The sequence below is a fragment of the Topomyia yanbarensis genome, chromosome 2, assembly GCF_030247195.1.
Source record: "Topomyia yanbarensis strain Yona2022 chromosome 2, ASM3024719v1, whole genome shotgun sequence".
In the NCBI taxonomy this organism is placed as follows: Eukaryota; Metazoa; Arthropoda; class Insecta; order Diptera; family Culicidae; genus Topomyia; species Topomyia yanbarensis.
This window is the reverse complement of record NC_080671.1, coordinates 342199162-342220436: the sequence shown is the minus strand read 5'-3', so window position 1 is coordinate 342220436 and position 21275 is coordinate 342199162. Positions and strand designations below refer to the sequence as shown.

The 21275-nt window shown below is 39.1% G+C and overlaps 1 protein-coding gene across 2 annotated transcripts in view; it reads left to right on the top strand.

Moving 5' to 3' along the window:
* The window catches only part of LOC131684094 (protein tincar), a 487885-nt gene that overhangs the window by 282149 nt on the left and 184461 nt on the right, over positions 1 to 21275 (top strand). For both annotated transcript variants that reach the window (XM_058966650.1, XM_058966649.1), the window contains one exon: positions 16832 to 16847. The gene's annotated coding sequence lies outside the window, so the exon portion shown is untranslated. The remainder of the gene's footprint in view (positions 1 to 16831; positions 16848 to 21275) is intronic.

Sequence of the window (21275 nt, the reverse complement as noted above, 5' to 3'; positions counted from 1 at the left end):
CAAATCATTTTCCCCACCAGAGAGATTTACCCCACGGTGGTTTGTGAAAGGTGTCCACATTTATCTGCAGTTGTTATATTTTTGGCTAGGGTGAGAAAGAAAACAAAAACGCATGCTATACTTCATTATATTGTTTTATGATGTAAATATTTACCTCTTGTGGGTACAGCCACGCGCGTGAGAACTTTGTTTATTTGTTGCATCTTTACCAACAGACCCCTTGACCCCAGAATACGACGATCGTCGTCGGCGAGAGAAATAGTTGACATCTGGTCACAAGTTGCCGGTGCAAAAGGCAAATCACTGGAAGCAAAGAATAAGTAAGCGCTTGCAGTGTTCGGATCAAATGTATACTTGCTATTTGTGGCGAGTCTGAAGACTCTTCCACCCATCCCACACACAGGACAGGGACGACTGATGATCGCTGGCTGCAATTGCTCGACTACGGCGGGGGGATCGAGGGCTTCCATAGTACCAACTGCGTTGCGTCCCAGCATGCGTTGAACCCTGATGGCGCGATGCGGAGAGCTTACGGCAGGAGTCAGACGACACGCTAGAAGCATGAAATGGTTCAACCGTTGTATCATTACAATTTGTATAATAATAGCTGAGAAAGGCAGCTTGGAAGACCCCTTCTCTACGCACACATACAAAACCGGAACGACTGCTGAACGCTTTCGGCAAGGGCTCGACTGTAGCATGAGCGTCGTCGGCTTCCGTAGTAGAACTGCGTTGCGTCCCAGTATGCGATCAGTATCGACACTCCTTTACAGTGGCGGTGTAGCTTGCTATAATGACATTGCCAATCGTTGCGGAGTCCTTTGTAGGGTCGATGTTGCGGCGATTTACTTGTGGTTCCGTTCTGGAGGGTTCCTAAAGAGACGGCCCAGACGATCGTTGATGAGCAGAACTTAACAGCAACCTTTACCCACTAATGATTCACTTTTTATAATGTTTCTCTCTCTGTGATTATTTATCTGCACTCCGTTCTGCAATCACTACACTACAGGCCTTCTTCGCTAGTACACTAGCACTGTACCTTTGGGATCTTTCTTCATTAGCAAACTAGCAAGATACTTACCTCCTCAACATTCCGACCACCTTGAAGTAGCACGGAAACTTCAACTTATTCTTATTCATCGTCTGAACTGATATCAGTCGAGCGGAGTACGGTGGTTAGGCTCCCGCTACCAATACGGCGACATTGTCTTTGCTTGGAATTGTGGATAATTCCAACGTTGGCAGCAGAACACGGATCCCAGCAACGGATTCAGACCGGACGAAGTAGCATGCACCATATGCCTTCTCTGAGGCATCGGAAAAGTAAAGTAAAGCTGGATGGTTTCGGTCTTGTACTGCGGATTGTGGAGATTGCATCTAGCGTACCATGGAATTCCTTCCATTCGTCTTCGATATGCGGAGGTAACGGACAATCTCACTCGTAGGAATCTCCTGCGTCGGTTTTCTATGCCCAAAGGCACTGCATGAACCGCTTCGACGCGGTGATTGTCGGGCCAACTTGTACTAGTCGGTCGAAGATCTGCGCAATGTAAGACATGACCTTCCTTTTGGTCAGCAAAATTGTTAGTAACGGCAACTGAACCTTGAAGTATTGAATTGGCACCAGAGTCCTAGGGTGGATACGGATTGTTCGTCCTGGAGATCATGCACTGGCAGTAGTGCGAGATCTTCTTGCGGAATTCCCGCAGACTTCGGAGGAATTTGAATGCCCACTTATTTAAGAGAAGGTTAGCTGACGCAAGCATAACGGAAACTTCTTGGCGAAGACGGATTGCGGATTTTATATTGTCAGCTCCCGATAAAAAGTCATCGACGTAAAAATTCTGCTTCACAGCATCGGTCGCCTTCGTCCTGTGCAACTTGTAAGAAGGTGCGGATTGCCAGGAATGGCGCGGATGCAAAACTGTACGTAATGGTTTGGAGCTCGTGCGCTAGGAGCAGATCGTCGCGGTTGGGACGCCAGAGAATGCGTTGAAGCGGTTGGTCCGCGGGATGCAGCTGAATCTGCTGGTACACTTTCTCGATGTTAGCTACGATGGCGATCGGGTGTGTGCGGATCCTCATGACAATCGGCAACAGGTCCTACTGGACGACAGGTTCAAAGAGCTGCTTATCGTTGACGGAAAATCACGACGACGTTTTGCAGGATGCGTCGAAAACAACTCGGACATTCGTGGTTGTACGGAATCTACATCATGATGCGGGAGGTAGCAGTGCAGATTCGTATCGTTTACTGGATTGATGAGCTTCTTCATGTGCGCGCTCTAGTCGCTTCTCAAGGCTCAGGAAACGACGTTGGGCGATGGCGCTGGGTTCGCCAAAATTGACTAGTGGATCACGGGTGAGTGGCAAACGAGCAAGATAACGACAGGACGAACCACGAGTGGTGGTAGTAGCGTAACGTTCTTCACACTGATTTTCTTCTACGGAATACACAGATCACGGCTCAACAGCTTCTAGCTCCCAAAACTTCTGCAACGCTAGTTCTAAGCTTCGATAGACAGTGATCAGATGGCAGACGCGGGGAACGGTGGGATGATCGATGAATATCTTCCCGAAAACAGTCCATCCAAACACCGTTTCTATTAGCAACGGTAACCCCTCTCCCAGGAGACACTTACTGCAAGGAAGCAGCTCGTGGTTCGCTTCACCACCGACAACCATGTCAATGTCGGATAGGATATGGAATCTGGGGTTTGCAAACGACAACTTGGAAAGATTCCTTGCGGAAACGTCGATCGAAACGGTCGCAAGGTTGACCGTCGGTCTCTTGAGGATCAGGAACTCGAGCTTGGTGGAGTACGGTGTTGACTTCGACTTGATCCTAGCAGTCAATTGGCACTTGATTTAGTTGGCGGATTCACCTATATCAGCTACTGCGGTATCTACCTTAGTGCAACGAAGATTCAGGGAATTTGCAAGCTTCTTGGTGAGAAAGTTGAGTGATTTCGGAATCTAGGAGTTTGCGGTGTATTTCCTTGCCATTCTGATCTACGACGAGGAGACATTTCAGAAAAACTGCTGTGGTCAGTCTGGACCGATAGGCTCACTTGGCTGTTCGGCTTCACCGAGCTGGAAGGGCCAGCGATGGCGGACGTCGAGGGAATATTCTGGCTTGCTGCCACGACGAGAGTAGATTGCATGTTTGACTGTGCTAGCTCGTGCAGCAGAGAGCGGTGTTTTCATGGCAGTTACGGCAAGCGAACACAGAGGTACAGTTCCTGGCTTGGTGTCAAGTACGGAAGCAACTCCAGCATGGGAGTTTTTGGGAATCCAGCTCATGGCGCTGGCAGACTGGACATTGTAGGAGGAAATGCTTCTCTGGACCGACGATTCAATGGAAGCTGCCTTGTATACCACCTTGAAAGCCTTCGGGGTTGGAATCTTGGCTCTAACCGGTTGTTGGGACCGATATCGCAGTTTGGTTATAACGGACATCAGCTTACGGGCACGTTGATAAAGAAATTCGATCAGCATATCGTAGATTACGTCATCGTTGCTGCTGGTTTTCTCCTCCCAAACACGTAGCGTAGTTGGATCCAGCTTGTAACAAAGAAGATTGACCAACGGTGTATTCCAATAATGGACTGGCTCGCCTAATTTCGCCAAAGCCCTTACATACCGGTGGAAATTGTCAGCCAAAACGCTTTAGGAACCGCTTGGTTTCGTTTCGATTCAGTAATGCTTCCCAAGTCGATGCATAGTTGTCTATTTCTACGTCTACGGACTCAAATGGTTTTCGGGCTTCATCCTCTAGTGACTACAACAGGTACTGCATCTTCGCATCCATCGGAATATCTGTGTTGTTGTGAATCATCGATGTGTACGTGTCACGTAATGCAAGCCATAGCGAGAAATCGCCGTTAAAATTAGGTAGGCCGATCTTGGGTAAATGTAGGTGGAACGAGCAAGAAACGTGAGCAAGGGTCGCCATTGTGCTGCTCAGTATGGTTTGATTTGGATCAGCATCGCGTTTGGATAGCGAAAATCCTTTGACCCTGCAATAACGAGTCTCGACATCCATGCGTTCTTCCAGATGGGAGTCTAACATCTCCATCTTATCTTACTAGATCTGTTCTTTCACCTACAGGACTCCTCGTAGATTCGATCCACTGAATCTAGGCGAATTGGAATCTGGCAGGCATCCCGATCGCAATCTAAACCCTCCGCAAACTTCGAAATTATCGAATAGCTTTCGACCACCAACAATAATATTGTTCGGATCAAGATCATCCTCGCAATGACGGTTTTTGAAGTGGTCGAGAGGCACCGGAGTTTGACTAAAGCTTTTGAAACTGTTATAACTTTGCGCGAAATTTACTGGTTATTTTTGGCGTTTTCCTAGCGATAACACATCCAAGCGAAGAAATGGTGCCGTGAAAGCGAGCAAATTTCATCAGCTTGACACATTCATAGCACATCCAAAGTAAATTTGGATTCTCCGCAAGTTTTTTTTAGAATGGCTTGTTAAATTGTTTCCCACACTGCATATACACCACATATTGGCAAAAACCCATATTTTCGATAAAGTCGTCGTCCGATTAAACGGTTTTCACACAGTGACAGAGCCGTAGCAATTCTGTTCTGGTTGGGGCAAAGCTGCTATACTCTTTTAAGTTGACCTGCGAACTTCAGAATGAACGGAAACGTTCTTCCAATACACCTGGAATTTGCGCAGAGCCTGTAAGATCTGCAGCAGTGGCAACCATTAAAAGAGGCCTCAACATCACAAGCTAGTACTTCTATGGCAGCGGAGATTAAAGAGTCGGATCTCGAACAAACGGGCCGCTGTTGGTGGTCTGACCGTGTTCAGAGATGTTGAAAGATCGGCGGAATTATGTCGTCATGTAAATGAAATCATTGCACTTACTGAGCTTCACGTGCCGAGAGCTCACCAGATGACAGAAGAACTCGACAAACTAGTACAGCAATTGAGATTGTTGATAAAAACGCTAAGACACTGATTCTACGAAGCGAGAACAATAAAATCGGATGTTGAATGATAACGAGCGAACGTACTTTGACCAAATCAGCCACGATTAGCTCGATGTCAGCGTAGGTCTACCGGATATCGGCGATGTCACTAGCTTTAGAAGGAATATTTGGGAGGCCCCCGCAGAACATCGTGAAGGGTAACCTTGGCTAAGGTACGAGGAGGAATGGGCAGGCGAAGAAATTGACGAGATGATAGCAGTCTCCGTCGAAACCAATTATGTATACGAGGCTAGGCGTTACCTTAGGAATTGGGCGGCAGCTGGCCAGAGGGTGTACAAATGTCTTTGTAGAAGCAGCTGACCGTTGTACATTTCATGATGGTTGTGTTTCAACAGGACGCTACGCGAACCACGCTTATTGCCGGGTTTCATCCAACGATTGTTGAACAAACAGTGTGTAACCAACGGAACCTTAGTATAGCCTTTATCGATTACAAGTAGGCATACGACTCCATACCGCACTCGTTCCTCATCAAGGTATAGGAGATACATAAAGTACATGCATCCTGCAGTTGTGAGGCTCCAACGGCAGGCGATGAAGAGGTAGATGCCAATACTGCAGCTCAGAATAGGGGAAGACATGTTGCGATCTATAATACTCCGCATCTTGAGGGAGGCATCCTAAGGCGATTCCTTTAGTCCACTTTGGTTTTGTTTGGCGATAAACCCCCTCAATGGCATGGCATGGGCATGGCTATCAGATAAGGTAGGGAGAAAGCTCACCGGAAGAGCTAACCCATTATTTCTACATGGACGATCTCAAGATCTATGTTGACTCGACGGAACGGCTGGGTGTAGTCAGCAAACTAGCCGAAAGGATTAGTGGCGACATCAGCATGGTTCGGTTTAAAGAAATGCCGATCTGTTTAGATGCTATTAAAGTGATTGGTCGCTACAAGATCGCCGAAGGCGAGATAATTCGGGATATGGTTCGTGGCAAATCGTATAAACATCTCGGATTCCGGCCACTCCTCGAGATTCGCCACACCGGCATGAAGCTTGAGCTCCGATATAAGTTCTTAAGTCGAGTGAATTGTGTCTTGAAGTATTTGCTGGACGCGGAGAATAAGGTCACATCAATGAACATGTTTGCAGTCCCCGTGTTGATCTACAGTTTCGGCGTCGTCAAATAAACCTGGACTGACCTGGGAGATCGTGAAAGAAGATTGAAGACGGCGTTTAGATAAGTAGTAATGCGCATACTCAGTCGGAGCTGGAGAGCTTCACATTGCCACGGAACGAAGGGGGACAATGAATAGTGGACATCCAGGCACTATGAGTAGCTCAGGTTCCTCGACGGAAAGAATACTTTGTGCGGAATGCCAACCGACATGGAGTTTGTGCTGCGGACCGCAACTATAGAACTTCACCTAGCGCAAGCGAATCACGTCACTCGAATAGCGTTTTCGAGTGAACCCCCTCAGATCACTCTGAGAGATTCAGTAACCAGTATCAGCGAAATCCGCTTTCAGAGCGATCTGAGAGAGTTCACTCGAGAACGCTACGAAGTTTATCGGCGCAAATTGTCACAATAAAATTCTCCGTCGTTTGATACAATAAACAACGATAACACTTCACAAATCTCGTCAAACATTAAAAATAGCACGAGCGATTGATGTAAACAACCAATCGGTAAGAATACACTGAACCAAAAAAAACTTTGCTTCAATTGCTTGATTTTATTTATAATGAATTCGGCGGACTCGCCCATCACAATTTTGCAAGCATGAAACCAAAACACTCGAAAGCGGCAAATGTTCACACCATTCTATTTCTGCATCTTGGATACAACCATCCATCATCACGTTGTACAACGAAAATCAAGAAACACTGTAAATAAAGCCGCATCGATGTTCCTCGTTTTATTAGAACCGAAATAGTTTTCAAAAACACTAAACATAAAACCCACAAATCCTTTTGCAGCGTTGAGAACAATAATTCTTCCGCAGATTTTCTCAGTGCATTTTCGCCTGAACCAATCTGCATGCTTTGCGCATAAGAGATACTTTAATTGCAATAAAACATTGTTCCCTTGTTCGGGAATCAGGATAATGATAACACCGGCTGTAGTCTTCCTCTTGCCCCAGCTGCACTAGCTTTGACTTTGCGTAGGTACGAAGGATCGCTTTTGCCTTTCCGGGCTATGTTCCGGGTCCAGATGTGACTGCGGCCTACAGCACCCGCAAGCACCTAAAACCGTGGACCTCCATCCACTACGGCGTGGAACGCAGCAAAGCGCTCTCAAAGGGAATGTGAAAATTTGCATTTTCCATCATAAATGCTTGAATTAAAATCACGGCACGGAAAGAAGATAAATAAACCCGCTGAGAGCTGTTGGACGCGCAGTGGAAATTATGTTACTTCGTGAGTGCCATGCCGAAACCTGCATACTTCGTGGCACATTCTATTCCTAGACTAGAGAAAGGAGTGGAAAGGACGGCGGACTAGTGGCTGTTGACAAGGAAAATAGCCCAGGTTTCAACGGTAAATTTGGTCACAATGGAGCTTAGTAGCACCACCCTCCTGCTAGGTTTACTGGGTATGAAATTTCAGAACGTTCAACAATTCAACGTTAGTAAATCCTGGTATCATCCTAGTATACATAATATATCAAAATTAAATGAAAATGCTTTTTCTAGTTTTTTTGAGAAAGTGTGGGATTTACTGAGCCGAAGTGTCTCCTTTCATCCATTTAGTTATACTAAAAATACACATATTTAACTAAAATAATATTTTCCCAACTAACGAAAAATTGATTGTCAACCGTTTGCGTAGCCTTTTTAACGATAGAGCTGCAATAATCAAATCACAACCGGACACGTAAAACCAGTTTTCGTTCCAGATAAACCCAGCAAATTGAACCATTGAAAACTAAAAATATGACTGAAAGCTTCAACTAATCCTATTTCTCAAAACATGACCCAACTCTGAAACACCTGGTACTCCGGACACATTCCCACTTGCTTTTCGAACAACTTGACCAGTCCCGAATGAACCATCGCTTCCGCATCTGCATCGTTCCAATGGTGATTCTCTAGTTGAATAGATTTCCGATCCATCCGTCCGTCCGTCCGTCCGTTCTGTCGATGATTTATGTTCTGAGCAACGGAACGTGCAGCCACAGCATAATACATACAGCATCAGCACAGCAGACACAACAGCGATGCAGCATGATGGAAGCTCAAACTTCATTCAAAAGTGTCTCAGCTCACCCTCAAGCTCGAGGGATTAGGAGGAACGCCTCCGTCGTCGACGTCGTCGTCGTCTGCGCTGCCCGATTCTTGATATACGACCAACGGATTCAAGGATCAACCGGCATATATTCGAAAAACACTACGAGTGCTGTCGGATTCAAGTGTCTATTTTCGCTTCGATTGCTATCCTTGCAACTTTTTTGCCGCTTTCACAATACTCTATTTTTGTAGTGTTTTATTTATTCCGATGTATGCCGCATGCATGCTTGATTGTCGAGGGTTAGAGTTAGACTTGCTGTTATGCCAACACAATCCGGTTCCGCCTCCTTCCCAAGCTGGGTGCACTTTATCGTGTTTTCATTTTTTTTTATTTATTTTTTTTTTTTCACCGGAAGTACGCCCTAACAATGTTTGCTATTCCCATTTTTCGAGTGTTTCCATCATTCCAGTTACTTTTCACATCGAAAATTCAACAATAACAACAACAACAACAACAACGCTGTGCATTTGCATCCAATCAGCCGTCATGTTGAAATCGAACGAATGATAGAAAATCGGATTATCGAATCGAAATGTGCACATGACGATTCGACGCCATTTTTCACGTAGATTGGCAATCTGATTGTTGGAAAATCGTAAAATTTATTCAAGCAAATCAAATGCCTTGCTTGGTTCGAATGAAGGCAATTGTTTTGCATGAAGTTGCATGAAAAAATCGTAAGAAGAAAAGTTTTGGCACTCAGTCCAAGTATAGAGACCAGACATATAAGCTAGAACTATTTTTTTTCTGTAAAACCTGTGTAAATATTTGAATAAAATACGTTTCAAATCACCATCGCAGTTAATTTCGCATACTTGAATAAACATTGTAAATTGAAAAAAATGTACCGCGATGGGGATCCATCCAGCAGCTTTGGGTGAAAGCTGCCGACGCCGTGTTCAATCAACACACAGTGACTATATGCACAACTTGTTAAGGCAGACACAAGAGTCGATGAAATAAAACACCCAGGCACGCAATTAGTGAGGGCAAAAACTAACTCATTCAATGAGTTCCATCGTCAGTTCCACAATGCTTAGGGTGGAAGTTTTCCGTGACTTAACTTTTTGTCGGCTCCGACAGCATAAGTCATTAAATTGACTTTACGCTTTTCCGGGCATGCCGCAGACTCAGGTGATTCGCATTTAATGCCAAAAGATCCTGACTCCTGCGTTGCAGAAGACAAAGAGTTAAGTAGCCGGGAAACTCTAAGCTTGTTTATTGACCCTACTCCACGCTTTTCTAAACTTTCTTACTTCAAATCCTTGCTCTCCTTTGAGTACTATGGCTCTGAACATTTGAAAAATACTTCACCTTCCAGTCCCTTGCTAATTATATGTCGTTACAATATAAAAAATATTGTATACAAGGTTGCACGCGAGATTCGTATACCGATTGGTGGAAGTCTGCCAACCGATCGTAGCGCCGGCTAGTGGCAACCCAACAAACATTTCGTGTTTTTTTAAACGTTTTAACAGTTGCTTTATTCAGCTCTAGCTGAACATTGGAGGTATACGTGTAATCATATATCATTAATTCCACCCTTAATCATCCATGACATGGAGAATTTATTCAGCTTGTCTGATTAAGACACATTAAAGAACAATTCTTCAGCATGTATACAGCCTGAAGAAAGCCACAGTTCAGCTTCATCAATAAACCTTTTCGTTGCCGCTCTTCAGCTGAGAAAATTATTGAAACAGACACTTAATTTCAAGTTACACACGCTATCAATCTTTTTGAAAGCCATATATACTTTTATTAGTGTTACGTTACAATTAGAGAAAAAATGTATTACCTTGTTGGAAGTCATATCACGTACCTGGATCCGAACCAGCAACCTGTTGAATACTAAGCACTTACCTTACTGTCTGTACCAATCTTGCATACATCGAATGCCTAAGATTTCACCGATGTACCGAAAAGTCTAGGCAGCTGAATAGAGTCTGTACAAAGACTACACTAGCCTTTTATCCATTTGAGTGAATCTAGTTGGCTTGGGTTCGAATCCCAACCTACGATAATTTTTTTATGCGATAATTTTTAGAACATTCGGAAATTTTAAATTAGACAATTTACTAATTTCAAAAACTAATGATTGTAGACGTTTTTGTATCCAAGATGAGAACGTACGGATATCACAAAACTTTTAGACAAGTAAAAATGATTGTCATATGAAAGTGGTGGTAACTAAATGATGGATTGAAGCCTTTTATAATTCCAAGGTGGCAATCTCCTTGATTTGCCATACCATTTGGCAAATGGTCCATGGAAACAATTCTGGTGTCAAAAATTTACAGCATCGTTCGAACAAAAAATTTCTATTGTGTTCAATAAGTAAACAGACCATTTTGAATTAAAAGGTAAATTTACGTGAACAAGGGCGCGTATGATTTGGCAAGCTTTTACTCTGAAAAATTGTAAATCGTTGGTTTCACATGCTGAAAACTCAGTAGATATGAAACAACAAAATAAATTTGCTGTTGTTATTGCTTCTAAACCATAATATATGAAAACACCTCTATTGGAATATACCGAAACACTTATGGCATATTCGTTTTTGACAGTGCACTACACCGGTGTAGTCGGTGCTCATTCAAACTTGGGTGTAATCAGTCTATCTCTTTCTTTGCACTACACCGGTGCAGCACCAGGAAAAAACGAAAACGCCATTAGAAAATATACTGTTTTCACGCTTGAAAGATTTACGAGTACAGTTGTCGCCAATGTAATAATCATATGTTATTCCAGGGACTATATAGTCCACAGATAGGCACTTACTTCGAAATAGGAATGGGCGATGTAGAAACGAATTTTTCAAAATCGATGTTGTTAACTTAAAAAAATTGATCTGGTAAAATCGATTTTTGTTTCAAAATTGTCATTGAATCGAGATTTTTTGTTTCTTACAATCGATCTTTTTGTCTCTAAAAATCGAGAATTTTCCGAGATATCAGTATAAATCATTACTTATTACTCGACTGTGCGGGGATTTGGCTGGGTTCAACTAAGTGTGTATCTATATGCAAGTCCTTGGTATGAATTATTTTTTAGGTTTACTAATGCATCGAACCAACTTGATAGCTTCTTTTTGTTAGCAGACATTTTTTCAGGCCGAAATTGAAATTGCAAATTAACTGCACGAAATTATTAAAAAAAATGCTGTATAAATGTTACTAGAGCAAACCGTTGAAGCAACAAATAGAATTAGAAAAGAGTTCTAAGTGAGAAGTATTTCACTTAAAAGTAAAAAAAATGTGCGTGTATTGGGACTCGAACCCAGGTCGGTTACCATTCGTCATGGTACGTAATCGTGTCAATTTTTGGAGTAGGTACAATTACCTTTGTTAAACACATAGATTAAAGAAAGATTAAATGGAGATTAAATAGGCTGAATCAACTGTTAATGGTTAAATAGTTCAGCGAAAGTATTATTCAGCTTGAATAGCCTTTAATCTGCTTTTAATCAGCAAGTAGTTTTATAGTTCAGCTCCTAATGTTGGGAAGTTGCTAATTGCTGCTGCCATTTAAAAACGACAGTTATTTTTCACACACATATTGAAAAGTTGTCTTTTTATGTTAGTTCGTCGCTTTTGTGCTATCTTATGACAAGCGCCATTTAGCACATTTCGAGAAAAACAATTTTTAATGTTTGAGCTTGAATATCTTGAAACTTATAAATGTTATAAACAATTCAAGGAAGACAATTGATGCTTCTATCTATTCTGTATTAATCTCTCAAATATTACGGAGATCGGTTAACTATGTTGCGAGTTTTTACTAAAAATGTAAACAAAAATCGCACTCACACTTGTCATAGGTGTGTATTGATGACAAAATTTGTAGGGCGTGTCATAATCGTGCATGGAAAATTTTTCATAGAAAAAAATCATAAATTTTTAACTTTTATTCATATTTTTGTCTTCATTTGGTCTATAAACAATCGGTGAGATGCACTTTGAAGAAAATGAGTCAGTAAATCTAGAAAAAAAATAGTTATTTTTGGTTACAGTGTTGCCAAATATACTATATTTCCAGTTTAAAACATAAACTGCATTTTTCTCACAACTCGCGTATTTTTGTTTTGAAAATGATTGTGCCATTGTGTTTCTCAGATATTTTTACACTTGAAAACATTTTATATATTAAGATAATTTGAGCCAATCCCCAGACACAGTCAGTTTTAGCAAAAAAATCAAAATTTCTCAGGACGTTTCTCGCTATATCTCAGTAACCAAGCAGAATGTCAAAATTCTGAAAACGCCACTTTGTAGAGATTTTTTAGACAAGTAATGTGGCATATCTAACTCCGTTTACCCCAAAATGGCGTTTGTCATAAGAGCACAACAGCGACGAGTTATCAGTGTTCTTGGTAAAACATTTGTTAGGTTCGAACAAAATACTTGATTACTCCTGGTTCTTTTTTGAATGGACTCTAATTCAATCCTTAATTCTCCAGCATAGTTTAAGTGGAAAATTTCAAGAAATATTTTTATTTTTTTATTTAGATTAAAGAGGTTTTACCCTTATAATCATTCGCATCTTTTCGGGTTAGAAAAATCTCTTTAGGAAAAATTCTAATTCTATGTACGGGGTTGGGAATCAAACCCTGGTGAGCTGCGTACAAAACAATCGATTTGCCAACTATGCTATGATGGCAAATGTAGTCTAGCGACCTATTTGACGCTTTTGAAGTAAAATACTTCTAGCGTTTCAATACGGGGATCCCGTTTCAAAAATTTCTGTTGAGGTATTGTCCCAGTTTTGGAAGTGTACTGAACGAAATCACTATATTGTTGCACTATCCGATCGAAAATATGAAATATATATTTAGTTGATTCCGTAGAGTTGCGACTACTATAAAAATTGAAAAGAATATATTTTGTGAAAGTAGTAACTATCTACGCCATGATTGATTCGTGCTATTCCACTGGCGTGCGGTACATGTTACAGCGTTGATAGCCACGTCCCATATAATATGTACGTTTGTTGGATCAAATGTTTGCAAATAATTCAGTTCGTATTCTGTTGTACCGGTTAAATCATCGCGTTGCCGGGAGATTGAACCCAAAAATTTTATATCCGCCCTTATAAAGGTACAAAAACAATACTTGTATGAAAATCGTTGTGTACCCTCAAAATCTTAATTTACAAGAAAAATACTATTTTTCGGGACCTTCGGCACTAAAAAATTTTCTACGCTGTCAATTTTAAGCAGAATTTTAATTTCTTAAGTACTATTGACAAAAGAACAGTATATAGCATACCGTAGGAAAGGTCATTTCTTCGTCTTTCCAAAACACAAAAAAAATAAAAATTGGTTGTAAAATGACCACGTAGAAAAAATTTTTTAGTATCGAAAGTCCCGAAAAATAGTATTTGTTATAAATGAAGATTTTGAGAAGATGCTACATTTTTCATACATTGTTTTGTGTTACATTTGATGAGATCTACAACCTTTACTAGGTCACTTGAAAAATACAAAACCACTGTAGCACCGTGCTCTTGCTGAGGACGGGGCACAGTGATGGCTACTGTTTTACCACAAATGCAGATTGATTGGTCTTTTGGATGAATCGAAAGCTCTCTTAATATCTAAAAACACTGATGTCATTTGCTCTATGCTAACATATGCCATTTAACCCTTAAAGGCGCAAATTATTTTTTTCAGAATTTTATGAGAATTGTCTCACAGTTATATCACGTTGATGCGATAATTTTTAGACGATTTCCAGGATGTTGTTTTAAAACAACATTGCGCATTTAAGGGTTAAATTTCTATTGAGAGCAACAGAAGGCGTTCATTCGTCTCTTTACCTTTGCGAAAATCAAATAGTTTACCTGACAGTAAGCCATTTGCTTCGACCCAATTGTCGGTATGGAATAGGATCTTTTCCTCGAATAGTATCTGGATGCACAAGAGCATTGCAATCGGTCGATCCGAGTTGTGATCGGAGGTTAGTTTTCTTGGTTTTTTGGGACAATGTTACTATAGAGAAACTTATTGAATAGGTTCAGTCTGGCAGATTCTTCATCAAGTTTATTTGATTCTGGCTATATTGTTAAATGGTAAGAGAGCAAGCGAGAAGTCCACCATCGAAAACGGTTTTTCGTTTGCGTTATTGTGAGGCGACATGGCGCGTTAGTTCTTCTGTGCTGGGGCGGAATCCAGACAAACCATCTTGGCGAAATCAAATATTAAACGCTTTGAATATTCCACGCATACTGTGCTCATCGATGTTTTTCGTGTCAATCCATCTACGAACCGGCGCCAGTAATCACGTTTCAATCAATGAAATGAAATGAAAATCAATAGTTTTGGACATTTTCTATGCACAGGGGGTTCGACGATGTGTCAAAATGGATTTTTTCAACTTTTGGGGAAAGTTTATTATATTGAAGAAGTTATTTGTAAGTGAAAATCAATAGTTTTGGGTCATACCGTCGGTGCTTCAGAATAGAATTTTTTTCAACTTTTCGCAAACTTTTTATATTGAAGGTCAGGTTGTTGGCAGTTGAAAATCGATAGTTTTGAACATTTTCAATTCATAGGAAGCTCCACAAGTGCACAGTGTTTACAAAGTGGCAAAAAGGTGAAAAAAATTCTTTGAACCACGAAAAACATTTTTTAGCTATAGTGTCTTCAGCAAAGTTTATTTATATTTTTTGCATTTAAAATTTATTAGTTGGGTGATTAATCCCTCTGAAGCTGAGAAGCAAGTTTTTGTTTGGTCATTTATGAAAATAAAAAAACTTTCTTTGGCAAAGTTGTTGAGAATATCTTAAGTATTAAATTCGCTTAAGAGACTATGTGTCTATCTGTCGATTTTAATTTACATTTGTGGAGATTTCTTTGATATACCCCTGAAAATCACTTTTTTCAAAATACTTTTCCTGGTAATTTTGTAGAATTCTTCTAGTTTAAATAAAAATTTTAGTAAAATCTTTTAATCACCTTTTTGCCGCTTGGAAACACTGTGCACCTGGGACTCTTCTGTGCACCAACTTACTCGAAAAGTTGGAAAAAAAATCCATTTTGACACATCGTCGGACCCTTCCGCGAATTGAAATGTTCAAAATTTTTGATTTTCAACTGCTAACAACTTTCCCTTCAATTTAATACACTTTCCCGAAAAGTTGAAAAAAAAAATCTAGTTCGATAAGTTAACCATCGAATAATACAATCGCTGAAAGGAGGGGTCATTTAGCAGTTAACTGCTTCAGAAATGTTTTTGCTATTGGCAGAAAAACTAACAACAGACTTTTAATTGGATCAGTAAAATTGAAAGCTTTTATTATCCAGTCCATAATGTCCGAAAGTTTGATAACTCCAGCACCGCGATTTTTCTCAAACTGAAATAAAGGAACACTGGGGGTTTTCGATATTCCGGAAAGAGCTGGGAACTTCTTCTCTGAGCTTAATCCTCCAAAACCAGGAGCTACTTGCTTCGGTTTGATTGCAGCACTTCTAAGAGATGTCACTTTTGGAGCTTCGTCAAGGGATACCTTCTGGCGTTTACAAAGAAGTTTGGGACAGAAAATGTTCCTGCTCTTCCTATAATTTCCAGGCAATCTAGAATAGGTACCCTCTTGTGGGTTATCAGCCTCTCTTTCGTTAGCTTTCTTTAACATTTCTGCGAAAGAAACGCCCCGCAAGGAAACGTTCATCCCCGCGTAGTTTGTAGGCGGGACATGCCACGATCTCATGCAGATTCCCTGTACAGCAAGAGAATGTAGTTCGGTAAGGAAGTCCCAGCGAAAGTCACCCAATATAAGTTTGAATGCAAGTATGTTTTCTTACCATTCCCGTACAGCAGCAGATCCTCGCATGTCAAATCGGATCGTTGACGACGCCTGCCGTTTCTACCCTTACCACTGGAATATACACATGTTAGGCCTGCAAAAATTGCTCGCAACAAGCAATGTAATTCGCCTGCTTTGTATTTTCAAGTCGACACAACCCTGACTTTGTCTGAGCGCATCCTTAATATTTCAGTCACAACCGGTCAAAACCGTCAGGTTTTTAGAAATCTGTAAGAGATTCAGCCGAAAAAAGGCCACAAAGGGACTAATCGAGAGCACTGTTTGGGTCGAGACAGACAAAAGATTAGTCCGTAAGATTTTTTGATCTCACTTGAGTAGTATGACTCTACATTTTTCTAACTCCTAGCCATCTCTAGCTAATTGAATGCTAATGAATCTTTTAAAACTTTAATTTTTAAAAAGACTTTATGAGCAGTGTTAAGAGGAACGTACGTGCATTTGGATATGGCTATGAAATTGAATAAAACCAACACGCAATAAGTTCAAGAACATGTTTAATTTTATTCCCGGTTCTCCCGGTTGAATGTGTTAATTTTGACGAACCTTTTCTTGTGGTGCCATTTTATTTCGTATACCTTTTATGATCATTGACGCCAATATGGTCAAGTTAGTAGAAAATATAACAAATGCAAAAGATAACAATTGATTCAACATGTCGAATCTCGATATTTACTTTTTATTCTGTTTATGCAACTAAAATCCAACGATAAAATTTTTTATATCTAAACTAACGTTTTTATTTATTTCTATTTTTTCAGCAAATGTAAGATTAAGGTGAGTAGTCAATAATGAAATATGACTGCCTTTCGGTAGACCAAAAAAATCATTTCTGGTCTCATCAATAATTTTATCTTATTTTTATACGCCAAATTTGTTTAGTCTTTCTACCATTTCAGCAAACATACAAGTTAAGTGGTAATTTTCGACACAATATGTAGCCTATTTTGGCACTATAAGGACGTGTGCAGAATATTATGTCAATTACTCTACTTCCTATCAATCCAATGTGTATCGATTGATATCAATACCTTTGCTTCGTTTCCATGGGAAAAATATATCAATAAAATGGGTTGAAAGTAAGGAAAGACTTGTGTTTGAGTTTAACGAAATCACGAATCAAATGCTCAAATTTTCAACCTTTCATTTGAGCCAATTAGTTCAACAAAAATGACGGACACTGATCCAACCAACGGAGTCAAACAGTATCCTTAGTAATATCAATGAAGATTAAAATAGATACGCTAACGGCCAATTTCTTCACTTGGCTGAAAAATGGTTTTTGGCTAATTAGTCACCAGCGACATCAAAACTGGTTTTTGGCGACAACCGGTTTTCTTTCAGTGAAGAAATTGGCCATTAAAGCTTTAGCACCTCGAAAAAAGTCTATCCAAAAGTTGAACTCAATCGGACATGATTTAGGAGTCGTACGAAGCTGTCAAAGTTTTTATGGTAATTCGTAACAGATGCCACTTCTCTATATTTTGACATCAAACGTTTAGTGAATTTTAATTTAGTGCGAAGTGCTAGGCCATATATACGAACATGCACCTTATCATCATCCAGATCCAAAGGGATGATGCATGTTGTTTTTCGCAGTGATTCTTTCTGCCTGTGCTAATCGTATAAACGTTATCAAACACAGTTTCTCGCATGGTGCAGTTGTAAGTGATACAGATCACTTACTCGAGATTGAGCTTCATTTTTACTTTTTCTCGCTGTTTCACCTTCTAAGACTACCGACTTTTTTCGCTGACTTGGTTTTACTATTTTCATTATAACGTGCGGTCTCTGCGACATTATAGAAAAATCTATGAATTTAACAAAACTTGGTGCTGGCCCAAACCGCAGTCTGATAACGCCGATAGTGCCAATCAACGACGTACTCCCAATTTCCCAGGAAACCGTTCTTTGAGTTCAAAAATAAGTTTCTGAATTACTTTATCAGTTGATATAGTAAAAAAAAATATTTTCCTATTTAATAACATTATTGTAAAGTTATAACGCATTGAAATTGTAAGTATCCCTTCACACCCTTCTCCCGAATTCCTTAGGTTGTGTACTATTTAGCGGTATTTGGTTAAAATTTGACATTTCAAATGCTATTTGCAAACTAACCCGGCCCAGCAGCCTGATTTAATTTGACAGTTCTATGGTTAAATTTGACAGGTCGATAAATAAAATTTCTACCCATGACGAATTTCGCGCTAAATCGTATTCAGAGTTGGCAGCACCCTTTCAGATTTTAATGAAACTTTCTGTACATAAAGACTTTGTCACAAAAAGCCGCTTTGCATACTTTGTTTTCCAAAAATGGTCTAGACTGTCTTTTGAAATGGGCGAAACTTTTTTTACCAATTGTTTTCAAACGGCTATAGTCTAAAAATCAAATCCTACAAAAAAATGATTAGTCAAATTTTCGAATAAATATATTGAAAAAAAATTTCATTAACTCCTACACTGAAAAAAATCGATTTTGAATTCAAAGTCGATTTACAAAAAAAACTCATTTTTAATGTGGATGAAATTTTGTTCCAAGATAGATAATTATGTTTCCTACCTACCGTCAAAAATTCAAGTTGGGCACTATCAAGGAAAAAAAGTTATTTGAAAAAAACTTTTCCTTGTCCAAACTGATTTTTTTCTTCAGTGTATTTTTATCGAAAACTAAACCAATGAAAGCCATAATCATCTCAGACCTCAATAAAACTTGGTTTGTGAGAAGATGTCTAATTTACCAACGAAGCATATTTTTATTAACCCTTTCGTGCCCAACTTTTTTCTAGTGCATGTAGGGTTTCAAAGCTATTTTTCCTTGAAAACGGTGGGGTCAAGAAACACGAAAAGCTTATTTTCATAAAGATAGATGCTTCCATGGCAGTGCTAGAAGCTGGTCAATTTTTACCTTGTAATTCTCAATGCAATTCTCCTAGAATAATTACAATACTCTAATTACGTGGAAAACGTAGCCAACGATGGTCTAAATTGATATGTTTTATCAGTTTTCAATAATATTGCACCATAACGAAGATATATGAAAAAAACATTTTCGGTTGTCAACGTAAATTGTCCCTGGCAGCACTGCTCCATCGGAATCCAACCAGACTAATTGCAATAACTTTAGTTCAAGACCTGATCCTTGTAACTGTTAATACTCAAATTAAAGACAACAATCACATTAATGAGCCTTACTTCTTTTTGTGAGTAAATCTCACCTCAATCAAAAGTTATAGCTGTTTAAAAACGTCGTTGTCCACAAACAACATGAACATGAATGGGTTAAGGGGTTAACTACTTTTTCATTTTTCATAAAATTGAATTTTTTTTATTACTTTATCTGAAAGTACAACTCCTTGAGAATGTTTTCCCAAATTTTTATAGAGATCCGAGAAATAGATCGAAAGTTACAGCGCTTCCAAGGGCGCTTCATCTACCAAGAGCAGTGGTAACTTGTAATTTTAAACTCGATTATCTCGAAATGTCGTTTTACTAAAAATGGTTTTCCATGATCATGATTGTCGAACAACAACTTAATCAATTTTCTTAATTTTTTTTTCAATTGATAGTGATTAATTTTTCTCGTACCTTAACGATTCCTTTTTTATTCATAAATTTTTGTATCATGGATAAGAATTTTTTAATACAATTTTTAGAGCTTAAAACAGCGTTTTTTTTTACTAAAGCATTCTCGAATGCAGGAAAAATTATGTTTTATTCGACTAATCGTTAAGGTACGAGGAATACTCATATACTAATGGATTTTTGGAGTATTGGGATTTTAGATGATCTATTGGTCTTCAATCGTAATCACCGCAAACCTCTTAAATAAAAACGGGTTTCGGGAAAAAAGCCATAACTCCGCCAATTATCAATTTATTTTTATGAACTTATGCTGGTTTATTTCACTGAAAAATGTACTACCAAAATATTATAAGTTTGATGTACTGAAATAATTGCTTTATTCCCTAATCAAGAATCCCATTAAAAAGAGTTTAAGAAAAAGTAAGAGTAAGAGAATATTCCATTATTACTTTATTTTCTTCTTTATCTTCTAATGCTGAGGAAGAATCAGAGAAAAAAAATAACCACCACAACATTATGTATTGAATTTTACATAATTATTTATTTATTTTTATATATAATATTTGTCTTAAAACTATCTTCATGCATTCACTATTCTTCAGCTCTTCGAGTTCTTCTGACATTTTGTTCTACTGTTCAGTGAATATGTAGCAAAAAATTAATTTTGTGATATTTTTATCAGTTTGCTCAACTGCCCAGTTATATAACTCTCGGGGAGTTGTAATGGTATTTCCATAGTCGCGAGCAGGATTGGCTCTTTTTGCCATTTGCTTGAGAGTGCCACCAATAGCATCACAGGGTCCTTTTCCATGGGATGCTGCAATAAAATGCCATTCTGCGCTTAACTCATACTTTGACTGGAATCTACACAAGCTTGCAAAGTTTTTCTTATTTTTGTATTGTGCTGCTGCTCCATCAAACATAAAATAAATTTTTGAAATTTATCGGTTTGGAGAGGAACAAATGAACTGCAGTCTTCAAGTCTTCCAGTCTTCCAGTCTTCCAGTCTTCCAGTCTTCCAGTCTTTCAGTCTTTCAGTCTTCCAGTCTTCCAACCTTCCAGTCTTCCAATCTTGCAGTCTTCCGATATTATAATCTTCCAGTCTTCATTCATGTTTGTTATAAATATATACCAAATTCGTTACTGATACTTTTTGCATGTATCAGGCAACTAGCAGCTGGGATTCTGAGATGATTAGGACGTTCAATGGTTAAATTTTCGATAAAAATACACTGAAAAAAAATCAGTTTGGAGAAGGAAAAGTTTTTCTTTCAAATAACTTTGAATTTTTGATGGTAGGTAGGGAACATAATTACCTATCTTGGAACAAAATTTCATCCAAATCAAAAATGTTTTTTTTGTAAATCGACTTTAAATTTTTAAAATCGTTTTTTTTTCAGTGTAGAAGTCAACGAAGAATTTTTTCAATATTTTTATACAAAAATTTGACTAATTTTGTGAAAACCACTCCGACAACATTTTTTATAGGATTTGTCATTTTTAGACTATAGCCATTTGAAAAAAAATGGTAAAAAAAGTTTGACCCTTTTCAAAAGACAGTATAGATCATTTTTGGAAAAATAAAGTACGCAAAGTGGCTTTTTGTGACAAAGTCTTCATGTA